General features: G+C 40.2%; 1 protein-coding gene across 10 annotated transcripts in view; it reads left to right on the top strand.

Moving 5' to 3' along the window:
* The window catches only part of frem1a (Fras1 related extracellular matrix 1a), a 206,831-nt gene that overhangs the window by 56,735 nt on the left and 134,228 nt on the right, over nucleotides 1-15,868 (top strand). The gene's annotated exons all lie outside the window — the stretch shown is intronic.

The following is a 15,868-nucleotide window of genomic DNA, read 5'->3' as shown; positions in this document are numbered from 1 at the left end:
TAACTGACCTATATGCATGAACGATTGCTCAGTGGATCACTTTTTAAAAACAAAAAACACTGTCATAAAATAATGTCTATCACTGCAGCGGACGTCCCACCACATGAGAGTAGGACGACGCACCATGGTGGGCGTTCCTTATTTGGATTTCTGAAAGGTGGCAACCCTAGTTGAATTGATTTTCATGTTGGCTCTGTATATTTGAGGTATTTTTGGCTTCAAAATGGCGTGTTTGATAACATTTGATAACAATAATTGAACCTTCTCAATGTTTGACATGGTCTAGCAAAATGTTTTTACGTCAGGCTACATAGCTGTTACATCGATGAGCTGATGTATGCTGTAGTTGGGGATATGTTGTTTGCTGCTGAGCATAATCATTTTGTGGCTAAAAGAAACATTATTTTTACATCAACTTCTAAGTTATGTGAAACTTCTGTTAAAATAATTTGAAGGCTCAGAATCAGTCCAGTACCAATCCACATTTTCAGGGGAGAAAGACTCACCTGGTATAAATTAAATTTTTAGCTATAGGAGTAATGCTTAAGAGAAATGTATTTAATCAAACAATGTCATGAATATGTGTATATGTATTCCATCTTAAGTTTGACTGCACCGATAGCAATTTTCTGGCTGATCCCTGGTTACCAATCTTTAAAAAGCCTGACCTGCTGATTTTGATTTTGGCTGATATGAATTGTTTTTGTCTGAAATGTTGCTAAATATAGCAAGAAAGTCACTGAGTTGGCAACAGTGGGGTGAATATTGTTAATTGCAAACGTGCAAATCTGACCTGGTGGGTCGGTCTGTCAGTCAAACCTCTCACTGTAGAGCACAAGAGGACAGAGACTGATTTTTAAACCTTTGCTGACAAAGATAAGATTAGGGGATAAAATGGGCTTATCGGCCAATCACAATCCTCCAAAATTAAGGAAATCAGCGCAATGAAATCCACTGGTCGATAAATCAGTTGGCCAATAAATGTATCCTATTATACATGTATATAATGTAACCAGCACTGCCTAAGATGCAATAAGTTCATAGCAGGTGTGTGAATGATCTAATGATCAAGCTGCTGATTGCAGCCAGACTATATTGTAAGTAGAACTAGAGGGCCTTAAAACAAAATTTCGCTTAGGGCCCCATGGAGGCTTGGGCCGGCCCTGAGGCTTGGGCCGGCCCACAACAGACTAATACACATCAGTGTCAACACCCAACACAAGCGGAAACTACCAATATAACTACTCTAATACAACAAACAAATAAAGAATTACTTACAATACATCAATGCACATCAACAATGGAAACTGTAGGCACCAGCTGCACGCCTCTACACTTGTGGGGATACGTTACTCTGCACTCTGCAGAAAGTACACTTTGCTGCAGCTAACAGAAAGGGGTGGGGACGGACCACTGTCAGTTTCATACCTTTTTTGGAAATGGGACCATTACACTCCGGAAGTGAAGGGGGCGCAATTTCCTATGTGGTCTCCCGTAAATAGTACAGGAAATAGCTGTGTTATTGAATACATGCTTTACTCTCAGCATGTATTTGAACTTCTTTTTTTTGTTTACTTCAGCGCAACTCACAGTTTCTTAAATTATGTAGCTTTCGGTGTACTTCTAAATCTGCTGCTTAGTCGCATCTTTTCGGGTCTACTATTGCCTTTAGTGACATGGGAACTCAACTAATACAATTACACTACTAAGTCAGAATACCACAAAGTCTTTATTATTTATTATTAATTCTGGCATTACTGGAACTGTAAAAGATAAATTCCCTCACAAAACACCATACCTTTTCATTTTCTTAATGAAGTAAAGCTAATTAAGTGACTTAAACAAGACCTGAAAGTGGTTCCAGTTTCACTCGATGGCCAACCTGTTGAAACTTTGGCGAATTTTAAATAGCTTGGGTCATTCCTGAACTGTCAGTTCAATTTGAGTGCAACATCTAGTTCAGTAGAGGTTGTTGAGTTAAAATGATAAAACTTAACATTTTAACTTGAGTTTTAACTCATCTCAAGTTTTAACTGTCGAGTGTTTTAACTTTTCATCTCCTCAGCTGGTTTGGTAACATGAGCTGCAGACTAAGATTAAGAATAATTTTAATGGCTGGCAAAATAGTGGTGAAACCAAAAACAACTCTGTCTCAATTGTTTGCTGAAAGAACATGGAAGGAAATATTCCTTACATAGGAATATTTCAGCAGAGAGCATCCATCCTCTTTTTTTTGTCAATTTGAGCCTTTGAAGGCGTTATTGTGTTCCTCTAGTACCTAAGAACATTGATTACAAGTCATTTATTGACAGTGCAATAATTATTCTTAACCAAAGTAAATGATATTTACCTGTAGCATGCTAAGTGTTTTACTTGATACACAAATAGTTGATATTGTGATTCTATGAATACGATTTAGTTGATCGTTTTAGAGTCGAAGGAAAATGTCCACCTTAGTAGACTAAATAGTTTAATCATATTTTTTCCTATATATAAGACTGCTAACAAAAAGTCTCTCAGAATAACATACATGGCACAGTAAAAACAAAAATGTGAATTTTTGCTTGCATCTGTTTAACAACCCTGGTCAACCTAATTCATTTGTTAGTTATTGACTTTTGCTCAATTAAATTTCTTATGTATACATTGCAAATGGTATTTTTATTATAGTTGATCATGTTGTTTTTCATGTCTTATTTATGTAGATATTATTTATAATGTATAAAGGTATTCTTTATGTCATCTAATTAGCTCTACATCCAGAAGAAAATGGAAAAATATGGTGTTTTAGAAGATAATTTATCTTTTACGGTGCAAGTAATGCCAAAATTAATAGTAAACTAGAAAATTCTTGAAGAAATTTAAATGGGGCCTGCAGAGGAGCACCCATTCTTTGGAAAGGCATTCTAGCTATAGACTGCACAGTTTGACTTGCCCAGGATTACATTAAGGCAGTATAACATAGTTCATCACCAAAGTGCAATTACTGAAGCTTTTGCCAGGTCCATCATCATAGTATTAAGGCTGACACTGCAACAATACAATGGCTGAACCTCATACACAATTATATCCAGTCCGAGACTGACGACTATAAGCGTCACACATGTGGTTCTTACTCACAGTCCAAAATAAAAAATTAAATAAAGACAGTGGATAATTGTTTATGTCTCTAAATTTTTCAACTTTGATACTAAGGATTTTAATTCACACTCAAAAATTCATAGAAATAATAATTGTTTTCTAATTCCCACAATTGTTTTGTAATTCCCACAATTCCCACTAATATTCTAATAATTGTGGGAAGAATATTTATTCTTCCCACAATGCGTTGTGAGACCTGTCTCTGCGCCTGTTTGTGAGACTACTCACCATAGACATAATATAAGAATAGACGCCTCATGAACTGCTCTCGCCTATTGTCGCTGACGAGCTTTAGGGCAGCCATCTTGGAGCGGTCCACCACTCCACTCAGCAGGCACATTGACGTATCAGTGCATTTAATCGATCATAACACGCTTTTTTGTCACTGGAAACCATATTCAAACATCTATCAAAGCTACATTTATAAACAATTGTATTTTTTAAGTATGTTTTCAATACATAGTTCAGCATATTTAAATATGCTTAGTGGCTATAACAATAGAATAGGAATGGAATATTCTGATATTGATGTATGATGAGCATATTACAAAGCACACAGCCGTTCATAATTTATTTAATAAATTATTTAGTAATATCAATACATATTTATATAACTATACAAACACAAATAAATAATGATTAATAATGACAAATAAATAATGATTAATACTGAATAATATATATTGGATACATGTGTGTGTATGTATGTATGTATGTATGTATGTATGTATGTATGTATGTATGTATGTATGTATGTATGTATGTATGTATGTATGTATGTATGTATGTATGTATGTATGTATGTATGTATGTATGTATGTATGTATGTATGTATGTATGTATGTATGTGTTTTCAGCCGACGAGTTCTATCTTCAGAGATTCAGCAGCTGAGATTGAGTCCAAAATCCGATGTGAGATTCATCCGTGCTGCAGTGAATCGTCTCTCTTTATAGATTCTCCCTCTTCTTCCTCACATCGTGTCTTTAGGAAACCTTCAAAACACAAACGGAAGATTTGGGAGCTATCTTACTTTTGACAGAGTGAAAGAATTACATATAAATAATAGTCTTTACCACATGTGTAAACTTTGCTGGTGAATGTTTTAACACATAAGTTTTACAATATATGTTACATTGTTTCATTTCTAATGTAGGCTCTTGTGTCAGATAATCTAAGTCAATGTTAGAGAATAATTACGTTTTTAGATTTACGGAATCTCAGTATGAACCCCGGTATTACATCAAGCACTATAGCTAATATTAGCTGGTATCTCGCCGGTGGACATAAATACAGTAAATTAATAATCTAATCACAATATATACACAATAATATGTCCATCTTACTTGTGAAATGTTGTTTGTGGAGCCCTTACATCAATAGTCCATCGATCCGAACAACAGTATCCCTCAGTGCTGAAGCATCTTCTGCTGTTTTAGTTGAGCAAATGCGGACCAGACTCTGACACCGGTCATACAGGGACCTGACAGCCCGTATCAAAGGGCCCGGTACCCCATACTCCCGGAGTACCCCCCACAGGGCCCCCCGAGGGACACGGTCGAACGCCTTCTCCAAGTCCACAAAACACATGTAGACTGGTTGGGCGAACTCCCATGCACCCTCCAGGACCCCGCTGAGGGTGTAGAGCTGGTCCAGTGTTCCACGACCAGGACGAAAACCACACTGCTCTTCCTGAATCCGAGGTTCGACTATCTGACGGACCCTCCTCTCCAGGACCCCTGAATAGACCTTACCAGGGAGGCTTAAGAGTGTGATCCCCCTGTAATTGGAGCACACCCTCCGGTCCCCCTTTTTAAACAAGGGGACCACCACCCCAGTCTGCCAGTCCAGGGGAACTGCCCTATCTAACTGCATATCAATAAAAGAATAAATATATATTCAACATAATAATAAATAAAATAATACATATAAAAATAAATGTAGAAATATATAAATAAAATAATAATATATATCCTACACAATAAATAAAACAATAAATATAAAAAAGAATAAATATATATTTTGATAAGAAATAAAAGCATAAATATATATTTCCTTTTTCATTTCCCCTTACACATGAGTTTCCGTCAAGAAAAATAGATACTTTGCTTTGATTTTTTTTGCTTCTCCCTTTTCTGCTCGCTGTTTTTCTTCTCGCTGTTTTTCAGTTTGCTCTATTTCCGTTTGCTGTATTTTTTGCTGTTTTATTTGCTCGCTGTATTTCTGCTGCATCGTTATGTTAATGAGGTGGGCTGCCTTCTATGTCCAGCTCTTCTACTATTGGTTAATAAACAGAAAAGAGAACGATCAGTGTGCAGATCGATTGTGAATGCCTACCTATTTGGCGCTTTTGGCTTCTGTTCAACAGTCCTGAAGTAGTTAACGCTGTTTCTGGACTCTAAAGCTGCTGCCACAAATACGATTTAAAGATATATCATTATTTGCAAACAAATTTTCTTCATCAACATAATCTAAACTGGACAAATTCCTCGCTGATTGACACCAGTTTTGTAGTATCAGGCTATCCGTGGATACAGGTGTGTGCTGTATTGTGTTTGGGGGCGGACCAGAATAATGGAGTACCTGCTAAGAGTTGTCTCACGCGTGCTTCTGTGTAGCCTCAAGATATTGTTGAATGTACATATCGGAGAACAGAACATGGTGTCAGAAGTATAGACTACTTAGCAAAGAGAGAACAAGTGAGAACTGACGGCTCGAATAAATAAGAACGACAACATTATGAACCAGTTTCAAGTCGCCCCGCCAGAAAAGTTCACATTCAGAGCTGAAGACTGGACGAAATGGATAAAGCGTTTTGAGAGGTTTCGTATCGCGTCTGGTTTGGAGACACAAGCGGACGAAAACCAAGTAAATACGCTGACCTACACCATGGGGAACGAGGCAGAAGATATACTGGTTTCCCTGCATCTAACTCCGCAAGAAGCGAGTGAGTACAAGACTGTTAAAGGATGGCTGGATGCTCACTTCGTAGCCCGCCGGAATGTTATATTTGAGCGGGTGAAATTCAATCAGCGCCAACAGGAGATGGGTGAGTCCATTGACGGCTTTCACACAGCGTTACACTGTTTGGCTGAATACTGCGGATATGGGACTTTGCATGATGAGATGGTGCGAGACAGTCTTTTATCTCAGACCCACGGCGAATCTATCAGAACAGCTACAAATGGACGCTGAACTGACGCTAGAGAAGGCGTTAAACAGAGCCCGTCATAGCGGGCTAGTAAAAAAGCAACAGGAAATGCTTCATGCTAACTTCAAGTCAGACATTTCTGGTGCGCAGGTGGACCGCGTTCACGCAAGCGGGAGCGGGCGCTCCAGATAACCGAAGGTGCTGCACAAACATATCGTCACAAAAGCAACACAGGATAAAAAGGAACAGTGCAGAAGATGTGGCGACACGAAAGGACACAGTATGCAGCAATGCCCTGCGGGAGAAGCAGCCTGCAATTATTGAGGGAAAAAGGGACATTTTGCAAGGGTCTGTAGAAATAAGAAAATATGTGAAGTGAATGCTGGATTTGCTACAGAAATCACAGATACAGACATTGATATTGCTTTCCTGGGATCTCTTTCTGCAGAAGTTAAAGACAATCCATGGATGACGGACATACTGGTGGAAAAACATAAGACTGTATTTAAAATATATACAGGAGCTGTTCTCACTGCTGTCCCATTAACATTGTATTCTCAGTACCAATTTGGCAAATTAGATAAACCAAAGTAAATCCTACAGGGACCAGTAGGCACCGGATTGAAGGTGAAAGGCATGTTTACAGCAACACTCAGCAACAACAGTGTTTGTTGTGAAGGATTTATGTACATCACTGCTGAGTGGACGTGCTGCAATTACATTAAAATTGGTTGCCAGAGTAAACCAAATAAGTTTAGACTCAATTGACGCTGGGAAGCAGGAGTTTCCTAAACTTTTCACAGGACTTGGACTGATGGAGGGCGAGTATAACATTGTTCTGTCACCAGATGCGCAGCCTTTCTCCCTCTCAACGCCGAGGCGGATATCCCTCCCCCTACTGCCGAAGGTTAAAGAGGAGCTCAACCGTATGCAGCGGGAAGGGGTCATCACCAAAGCGGAGGAGACAACAGACTGGTGTGTGTCGGAGCCAAAATACCATCTAAAGAATTGTACCACCTATGGTGGTTGTCCCCAAGAGCTCGGGCAAGGTGAGAATATGCATTGATCTCACAGAACTGAATAAATATGTCATGAGAGAAAAACATCCTCTCCCATCAGTAAAGCACACGCTCGGACAGCTAGCAGGAGCAAAAGTGTTCTCCAAATTGAATGCCAATGCTGGATTATGGCAGATTCCACTGTCGAGGAAGTCTTCCCTGCTCACCACCTTCATTCATTACACCTTTTGGGCGCTATTGCTACAATCAGCTCTGCTTTGGGATTTTATCAGCACCAGAGCATTTCCAGAAGCGCATGACATGGATTCTGGAGGGCCTGGATGGAGTCCTTTGTCAGATGGATGATGTCCTCATCTGGGGGACGACACAGCAGGAGCATGATGAAAGACTGAGGAAGGCACTGTTTCGACTCCAGGAGGCGAACGTAACACTAAATGACAAATGTGAGTTTTCTAAATGCAGAACAAAGACTTTATCCGGGTCAGTCCAGACCCGGATAAAGTCAGTGCTATAAGAGCCATGGAGGAGCCCAGAAATATAAGTGAGGTGAGACGCTTTCTGGGTATGGTGAACCATCTTGGGAAGTTGCTTCCCCACTTGGCAGAGAAAACCAGACCTTTGAGAGATCTTCTGAAGAAGTCAAACATGTGGTCATGGGGTTCACTGCAGCAACAAGCTTCCGGCGCTATTAAAACAGATCTGACAACATCACCAGGACTAGCATTGTATGACCCGAATGCAGAGACACGTGTGTCAGCAGATGCATCATCGTATGGACTCGGTGCAGTTCTCCTCCAGAAACACACTGATACAGGATGGAAGCCAGTGGCATATGCATCACGGTCTCTCAGCGACACGGAGCAGAGGTATGCTCAGATTGAGAAAGAGGTTCTCGCTTCAACATGGGCCTGTGAGAGGTTTGCCGTGTTTCTGATCGGGAAGAGTTTCCACATTGAAACCGATCATAAGCCATTAGTCCTGTTGTTGGGGTCGAAGAGTCTAAACAAGCTTCCTTCTCGCATACAGCGACTACGAATACGACTAATGAGATTTTCCTACAGTATTTTCCATGTGGCTGGCAAAAATATTGCTACAGCTGATGTTTTGTCCAGAGCTCCATACTATTGAAATAAAATTGATATGCCTTTTGTAAATACATTTTCTCTATCAATGACTTAAATTATTAACTGTGGTAATTATGTTTGTGTAATGTAGTAACCATGTACAGTGTTTAATATAATTATTAAATAGATGTTTTAAAGAAACAGCCACAAACCTAATGTCTTTCGTCCACAATGACAGCTTTAATTTGAGCATTTCCTCTCCTCATATTTCGTTGCCGGATGTTTAAAATTTACAAAAAGAAGCAATTTAAATGTAGAAGTTGCACATATGTAGATTACTCAAGAGAAGCTATTAACAATAGAAGCTATTAACAATAGTTTTTTTTACAGAACTCTACACAACATCAATTCATTTATTAATGGATACATATAGGTAGTACAGAATAGATACACAAAGATTTAATTTCTAACAGCTGCTTGGAGTGTTCATCCAAGAAGTGTGACTTGCACAGGGAGGCTCTGTACTGGTTTGTCTCCTTTTAAATCAAGAGGCCCATGATAGTTTGACATTAGGCAGCAGATGTCCCACAGCTGATTGACTGAACTTGCCATCCACAAAGGAACAAGACCATCTCAGATATGGTAGGTTGTTAGATCGGCTACTGTTGAGAAAGATGGACAACATAACAAATGGAGAAATTATGAATCACATCAGAATATGTAAATTATTTGGCAGACGGCGCTTAAATCAATATTTAAAATGCTTTTCTAAACAACAGTGTTGGAAGATGTAAGTGATTTTAGTGAAACTTTTAACAACACGGCACTGAAAGGCAGCGGTTTACGTGTATGTTTACTAACTGTGGCTAAAGCTGCTACTAGCTGGTTTACTCTCCGATCGGAGGCTGGTTCCTTTGAATACAGTTAGAGAATGGTAAATTGACAATGTCTAATAACGGCTAACGCTTAAATGCTGTTTTATTAAAGTTGATACAGAAAGTGAACCTTTTAACGTTACAGCACTGACAGGCAGCGGTGTATTTTCCCAACTGTGGCAAAAGCTGCTGCTAGCTGGTTTACTCTCCGATCGGAGGCTGTTTATTATATACACAGTCAGAGAATGGTGGATTGACAATGAGTAATAACGGTTATCTAACACTTAAATGCTGTATTATTAAAGTTGATAAATAAAGTGAATCTCTAAACGTTACAGCACTGACAGAGCGGTGTATATTTTTCTTAACTGTGCCTCTCCGATCGGAGACTGTTTATTTCATACACAGTGAGAGAATGGTGAATTTACAGAGTAATAACAGCTATATTAACACTTAAATGCTGTTATTAACCTTACCTTTTATTGTATCCTTAAGATAATGAGTATTCGTGAATTTTTCAGTTAGGTTTCCCGAGGTAAAATCACACCGGAAGTAAAGATACACCTCTTCGAGTTATGGCGACCATTGTCTGACGTCACTGTGAAGCGCAGGCATTCGCAATCGATCTGCACACGGATCGTTCCCTTTCCTGTTTATTGACCAATAGTAGAAGAGCTGGACATAGAAGGCAGCCCACCTCATGGACCTTACCGCAGGGGCCACATTTCATTGGCTAATGCCCATTTTACGTCACAGCGCAGCTATCACGTGCCTTACCATCTCACAAACTCATGCTAATATACATTGTGGACTACCAGACCGACAGAAAGTTTTTGAGTCAGGAGTCGAAAAAAATTGGTTCTTTGTCAGTGGGGTATCTGTACAGGCGATGTCAGGTATCCTGATCGTGTTTGTGGAACTAAAATTCAGATTTCCAAAATCTAAAACGGAAAGCCTTGCTTGGATCAAAGCTTGTGCACGACCGCATTTGCAGCTCAACCGTCGTAGGATCAATAAGAACAAAGGAGTGTCTGCTGGTGTAAGTGTTATTGCTTTGCTTTCTTTGTGTTTAGTGATTGAATAATTCAATATGTCAATAATAAACACATCCATTATGAAAACCTTTTAGCCAAGTACAGCATAATGGCAGTACCGATACAACTTCTACATCCTGAAGCCTGTCTGTTACAGCCTTACGTTAGCTGAACAGATCAATATGCAATGTGTACGGTATCTGACATACATTAAAGATTTTATTTCACCTGAAAAGGCTTTTTACTAAACTGTAATCGTGTTAGCCACGCTAGCACCGAGTACCGTGTATAAGTCCTAGGCACATTCGAACCCTCAAAACCATGAATGCCCGACTTACCCAGCCTTGCAAGAACAATAGCCATCAGTGATCTTGTCCACGGCTATATTTATGCTGAGGGTGTGAGAATCTGCTGTTTTTCTCATCGACCGGTAGCATTTAGCTGTTTATTAATTTTTTTGTTGTTGTATTTTTCAAGAAAAACAACATAATAAGAACTCCGGTCACCTTGTTACCTTTGACCTTTTGCCCGTGATGCACAACGTAATTACCTCTACACAGTGAGGTAATTACAGTGAGGTAAGGTGGCTAACTGCGGAGCTCAACGTAGCGAACATTCCATATTACAGAACACTTTTTGGTGAATAAAAAAAAAAAACGGTGAATAAAGTGGAGTAGACTTGCTACTTGTCAGATGACAGAAAACGTATCGTTTCTGCTTCAGCTCGGAGTCGCAGTTTAAGCAGAGAGGTAATGAAATGCAACAGACACTGACAGGTCTCTGCGTCTGCCTTTCTCTGAAGAACTACTGAGCGGGAGGAGACAGCCAGGTGAGGAGAAACTGTTATTATCGATTCAGTAGTTTTATCATACAGACATTAGGCTGTTGTTGTTGTGCTATTAGCTAGCTGCTAGCTAACGACTTTGCTAGCAAAGCTAGATAACTAAAAAACTCCTTCCCTGTATCGTTAATAATAGCAGTCATTCTTCAGTATTGCTTATGCAAAAGGGGCACATCGCCAGTCCAAAACCTATTATCTCCATAATGAAGATGATAGGAGATGAAATTGCATAATGTATTGCATTTATTCTAGCGTTAGGTAAATGTATCTTGAAGGAGAATAGCACTTAAATAAAAGTCCAACAAGGATATTCATTTAGAATTAAAAATAGCTCACCCTGAATTACCATGATATAATGAATGTAATAAAAGTGTGTCATTAATGAAGGGGATAAAACTCAATCCAGACTTTGAGTAAGTTTAGGGTCTGTTTCGCAGAGTTAATTTTTCCCCCCAATTATTCAATGAATTAAAAAAACTAACCTCAGTTAAGTAAAAATAAATTTGTAATCAAAACTTTTATAATTGTAATGATTTCTCTTTTTTTGAAACAAAAAATCCATCCATCCATCCATTTTCTTCCGCTTATCCGGGTTTGGGTCACAGGGACAGCAGCTTCAGAAGGGAGGCCCAGACTTCCCTCTTTCTAGCCACTTCTTCCAGCTCCTCCGGGGGAACCCCAAGGCGTTCCCAGGCCAGCCGAGAGACAAAGTCCCTCCAGCATGTCCTGGGTCTTCCCCGAGACCTCCTCCCGGTGGGACGTGCCCGGAACACCTCACCAGGGAGGCATCCAGGAGGCATCCTGACCAGATGCCTGAGCCACCTCAACTGGCTCCTCTCAACGTGGAGGAGCAGTGGCTCTACTCTGAGTCTCTCCCGGATGACCAAGCTTCTCACCCTATCTCTAAGGGAGAGCCCAGCCACCCTGCGGAGGAAACCCATTTCGGCCGCTTGTATCCGTGATCTCGTTCTTTCGGTCATGACCCAAAGCTCATGACCATAGATGAGGGTGGGAACGTAGATCGACCGGTAAATCGAGAGCTTCGCTTTTTGACTCAGCTCTCTCTTCACCACGACGGACCGGTACAGCGCCCGTTTTACGGCAGACGCTGCCCCAATCCGCCTGTCGATCTCCCGCTTCCTTCTTCCCTCATTCGTGAACAAGATCCCCAGATACTTAAACTCCTCCACTTGAGGCAAGACGACCCCCCCTAACCCGGAGAAGGCACTCTACCCTTTTCCGTCTCAAGACCATGGCCTCGGATTTAGAGGCACTGAGCCTCATCCCGACCGCTTCACACTCGGCCGTGAACCGCTCCAGTGAGAGCTGCAGATCACGATCTGATGAAGCCAAGGGGACCACATCATCCCCAAAAAGCAGAGATGCGATCCTAAGGCCACCAAAACGGATCCCCTCAACACCTTGGCTACACCTAGAAATTCTGTCCATGAAAACAGAATCGGTGACAGAGGGCAGTCTTGGCGGTTTTGTTTTGTTTAAAAAACTTTTCTCAAAATTAATTTAATTTTCTCAAACAAACTTTTATTTGCACACATCAGAAATCTTTTGTTGCGATTTTTGGCCCTGCCCACGACGTCATGTCAGAATCACAAGCAAAACTTGAGTCACAAACAAAAACTTAGAATAGCAATCAAAGATTTCTGACATGCTCAAATAAGTCTGTTTTCAGACACAAATGTGTGATTTAAAAATTTTAAAAAGTTTTTCTAGCAAAACTCTGTAGGCTTTTCTCATGGTGACATGCATTAAACAATTAAATTTTTTCTTTTTTTTTTTCTTTCTGCAGTTCCACATTAAAGTTTGATGCAGCTCTGCTTTCCTGAATGGACCGTCTTCATCTCCACTGCAAGTCTAGCAAACAGGCAGCTCTTTTTTTATAGATTACACTAAAAGGTTGCATTGTGCCCTTGTTTATATTTTAATAGTGTAATTCTGTAAAGATAAAATATGTCTGGTGGTCCAGCTCTGATTTACATATCTTGCTAAATTGCGGGTTTGAATATTGCAATACTTTCCTATAACAAAATAGACCTGCAGAAAGAAATTACTAATAAAATATTTTACATATCCATAGTTGCATGCTCTATATAAAGATTTTCCTTAGCTTTGATTGTATATCTTACAATTTTGTAATTTATCATTGTTTATTAAACTCTGAAAGCTGTGTGGCTTTGTTAATATTCTGTCCTAGAATGCAGTTAGATGAGCCCTTTTTTTTTTGTTGAGCACTTTCCCTTATAGTGGTCTCTGCACGGCCCTAATGGTGACTGCAGGGAAGGGAAACTGGTACCAGACTGTTCCATCATCCGCCACACTATTGTTACAAGCGTAGTGTGCATGAAGTCAGTGTAGCTTAGCCTAGGACCGAATGTCAGCCATGACGAGGAACGGCGGGCGGGAGTTGCTTCAGAGGTCCGCTCACCCTGTGGGCCGCACTAATATTATACTTTCATACCACGGTGGGGGCCACGAGACATTGTCCGGCGGGCCGCGAGAATGAGACCTCTGATGTAAACATATTCAAAATGTTCAAGTACTTCTTTAGTAACTACTAAATGTATTTTGTTTGTAGTAATGGTCTTTACATTGATTACAGTAATCCACCGTTCTGCAGACAGATCAAAAAGAAAGCAGCAGTGCACTGATTGCAATTTTATGGCCGATCACCAATCTTCAAAAAAAACTTGACTTGCTGAAATTTTTAAGTCACTAAGTTGGTGACCATTTAGTTGTTTCCCCATGTAAAATTTGCATGGGGAGATGATCTTGTGGGCGGTACTGTGTAATCTCATGATGGACTGTGACTTTGTAGGTGGATAGGATCAATTCCACAAGTAAGTCACGGCTGACCACCCAAAGGGAAGGAAATCAGTGTGAAATATGTGTGCGTGTGTGTGTGTTAATGTGCAACTGCATAACCATGATTAAGTAGGGGCCGTACCTTGACTCAAGCCCAGGGGCCTAGACCCTCCTAAAGTCTGTGGGACTGTGGGAGGAAACCGGAGTACCCGGAGAAAACCCACGCATGCACAGGGAGAACATGCAAATTCCATGCAGAAAGACCGTGGCCGGGAATCGAACCCAGAGCCTTCTTGCTGCAAGGCAACAGCTCTACCAACTGCGCCACTGTGCAGCCCGTCCCCATTGACCCACACAGTCAATGAAGCTAAAAAACGAGCCCATAGTGCCTGCTTCCAAACCCTCCTACAGTATGTGAGAGAACACCCCACCTCCTGCCCAGATACAGTGACCTCATAGAGTTGTTGTAATCACATGACAGGAAGATGGCACATTTGGATGCCGTTTTTGGCTTACGATTCTCCGTCAGAGCAAAATTCATTGAAATACTGCTAATTTTTGCTTTTTGTACCTACCACTGAATGGTACTTAAACCTGGTTATTGCCGGATATTGACAAAAAATTATGTCGCAATATATTTTTTAAATACTTCAATAACATCACAGACAACATTCCAGGTTTTCTGCTTTTTCTTTCTTTGGGGGTCAGATAAATAGAAAACTAAACTAATTTGGCTAATCAAATGGAAATAAAAAGGTAACACAAATTAAACAAACTGTTGTGGTTCAGCAGAACATTAATTTCACAAAATGTTAAAAAGTTTTTTTAAAACTCAAACATTACGCAAAACTAAGGATCTTGTTTTAATATAAAAGAAAACCTGTCACCTAAAACCGTGCAAGCATTTAAACCTTATGCACACTTCATAGTAATGATCTGGGACCTCATCCATTTTCATTTTTTCCATCTGACACTTCCAGTGAAATAATGGCTGTGTTTTGATTTTTAGCTTTTATGTCCTTCCTCCTTCACGTCCATTCTCCCCATTCCCTTGCAGCTCCGTTTTTTTTTTTTGTTGTTTTACCAAATTTCTCTACAAATTTCTCAACTGAAAACGGTATCCCCAAACTTTGGTCAGACTATTGCTCCAACTCGACAACATCTGTGTATGTCATCCGAGCTTCAGTCACATAGCCCCAAATAATATCCTCCATGTTACCTTCTATCTGTAGGTCTCCACCACAAAAATGCCCTCAAATCAGCTTTATCCAACACCCAGTTTCTCAACAACAAAAGGCAAATACTAAAGGAATTTACTATAGACAACATACTGAATTTTCTCTCTCACCAAAACTAGACGTAACACCGGATACTCCTACATAGATAACCCCCACTCAGGAGGCATCTCTGTCTTCAAACCAATTGTCCAAATCTCCAAATACCTCGTTTCCATACTCACAGGCTCACAATGCAATCATTAACAGTTGCCATTATCTGCAGCCCGCCCAAAACCAATTCATTTGTCTGTGAATTGACTTCACTAATGAATTTAGTGATTTTAGTATTCATGGACTCTCCTAATCCAAAATTACAGCTTCTCCAGAACACCACAAATATTCTCAGTGGGGTTAAGGTCTGAACTCTGTGGTGGCCAACCCATGTCGGATTATGTCTCGTGCTCTCTGAAACCATTTTTTGAACATTTCAGCCTGATGAATCGTGGTATTGTCATCTTTGAATATTCACAAGGAAGAAACAACCCACTGATGGAATAACTTAATCATTCAGCATTTTTAGGTAGTCTGCTGACCAGGTATAACCAGCTGCAACAAGCCTAGATTATAGCACTGCCACCACTGGCTTGTACAGAAGACACTAGGCATGATGGGAGCATCACTTCATCTGCCCCTCTTCTTATTCTAATG

Source organism: Poecilia reticulata, chromosome 18 (genome assembly GCF_904066995.2).
Source record: "Poecilia reticulata chromosome 18, P_reticulata-male-v2, whole genome shotgun sequence".
NCBI classification, from domain to species: domain Eukaryota; kingdom Metazoa; phylum Chordata; class Actinopteri; order Cyprinodontiformes; family Poeciliidae; genus Poecilia; species Poecilia reticulata.
This window is presented reverse-complemented; position numbering and strand designations above follow the sequence as displayed.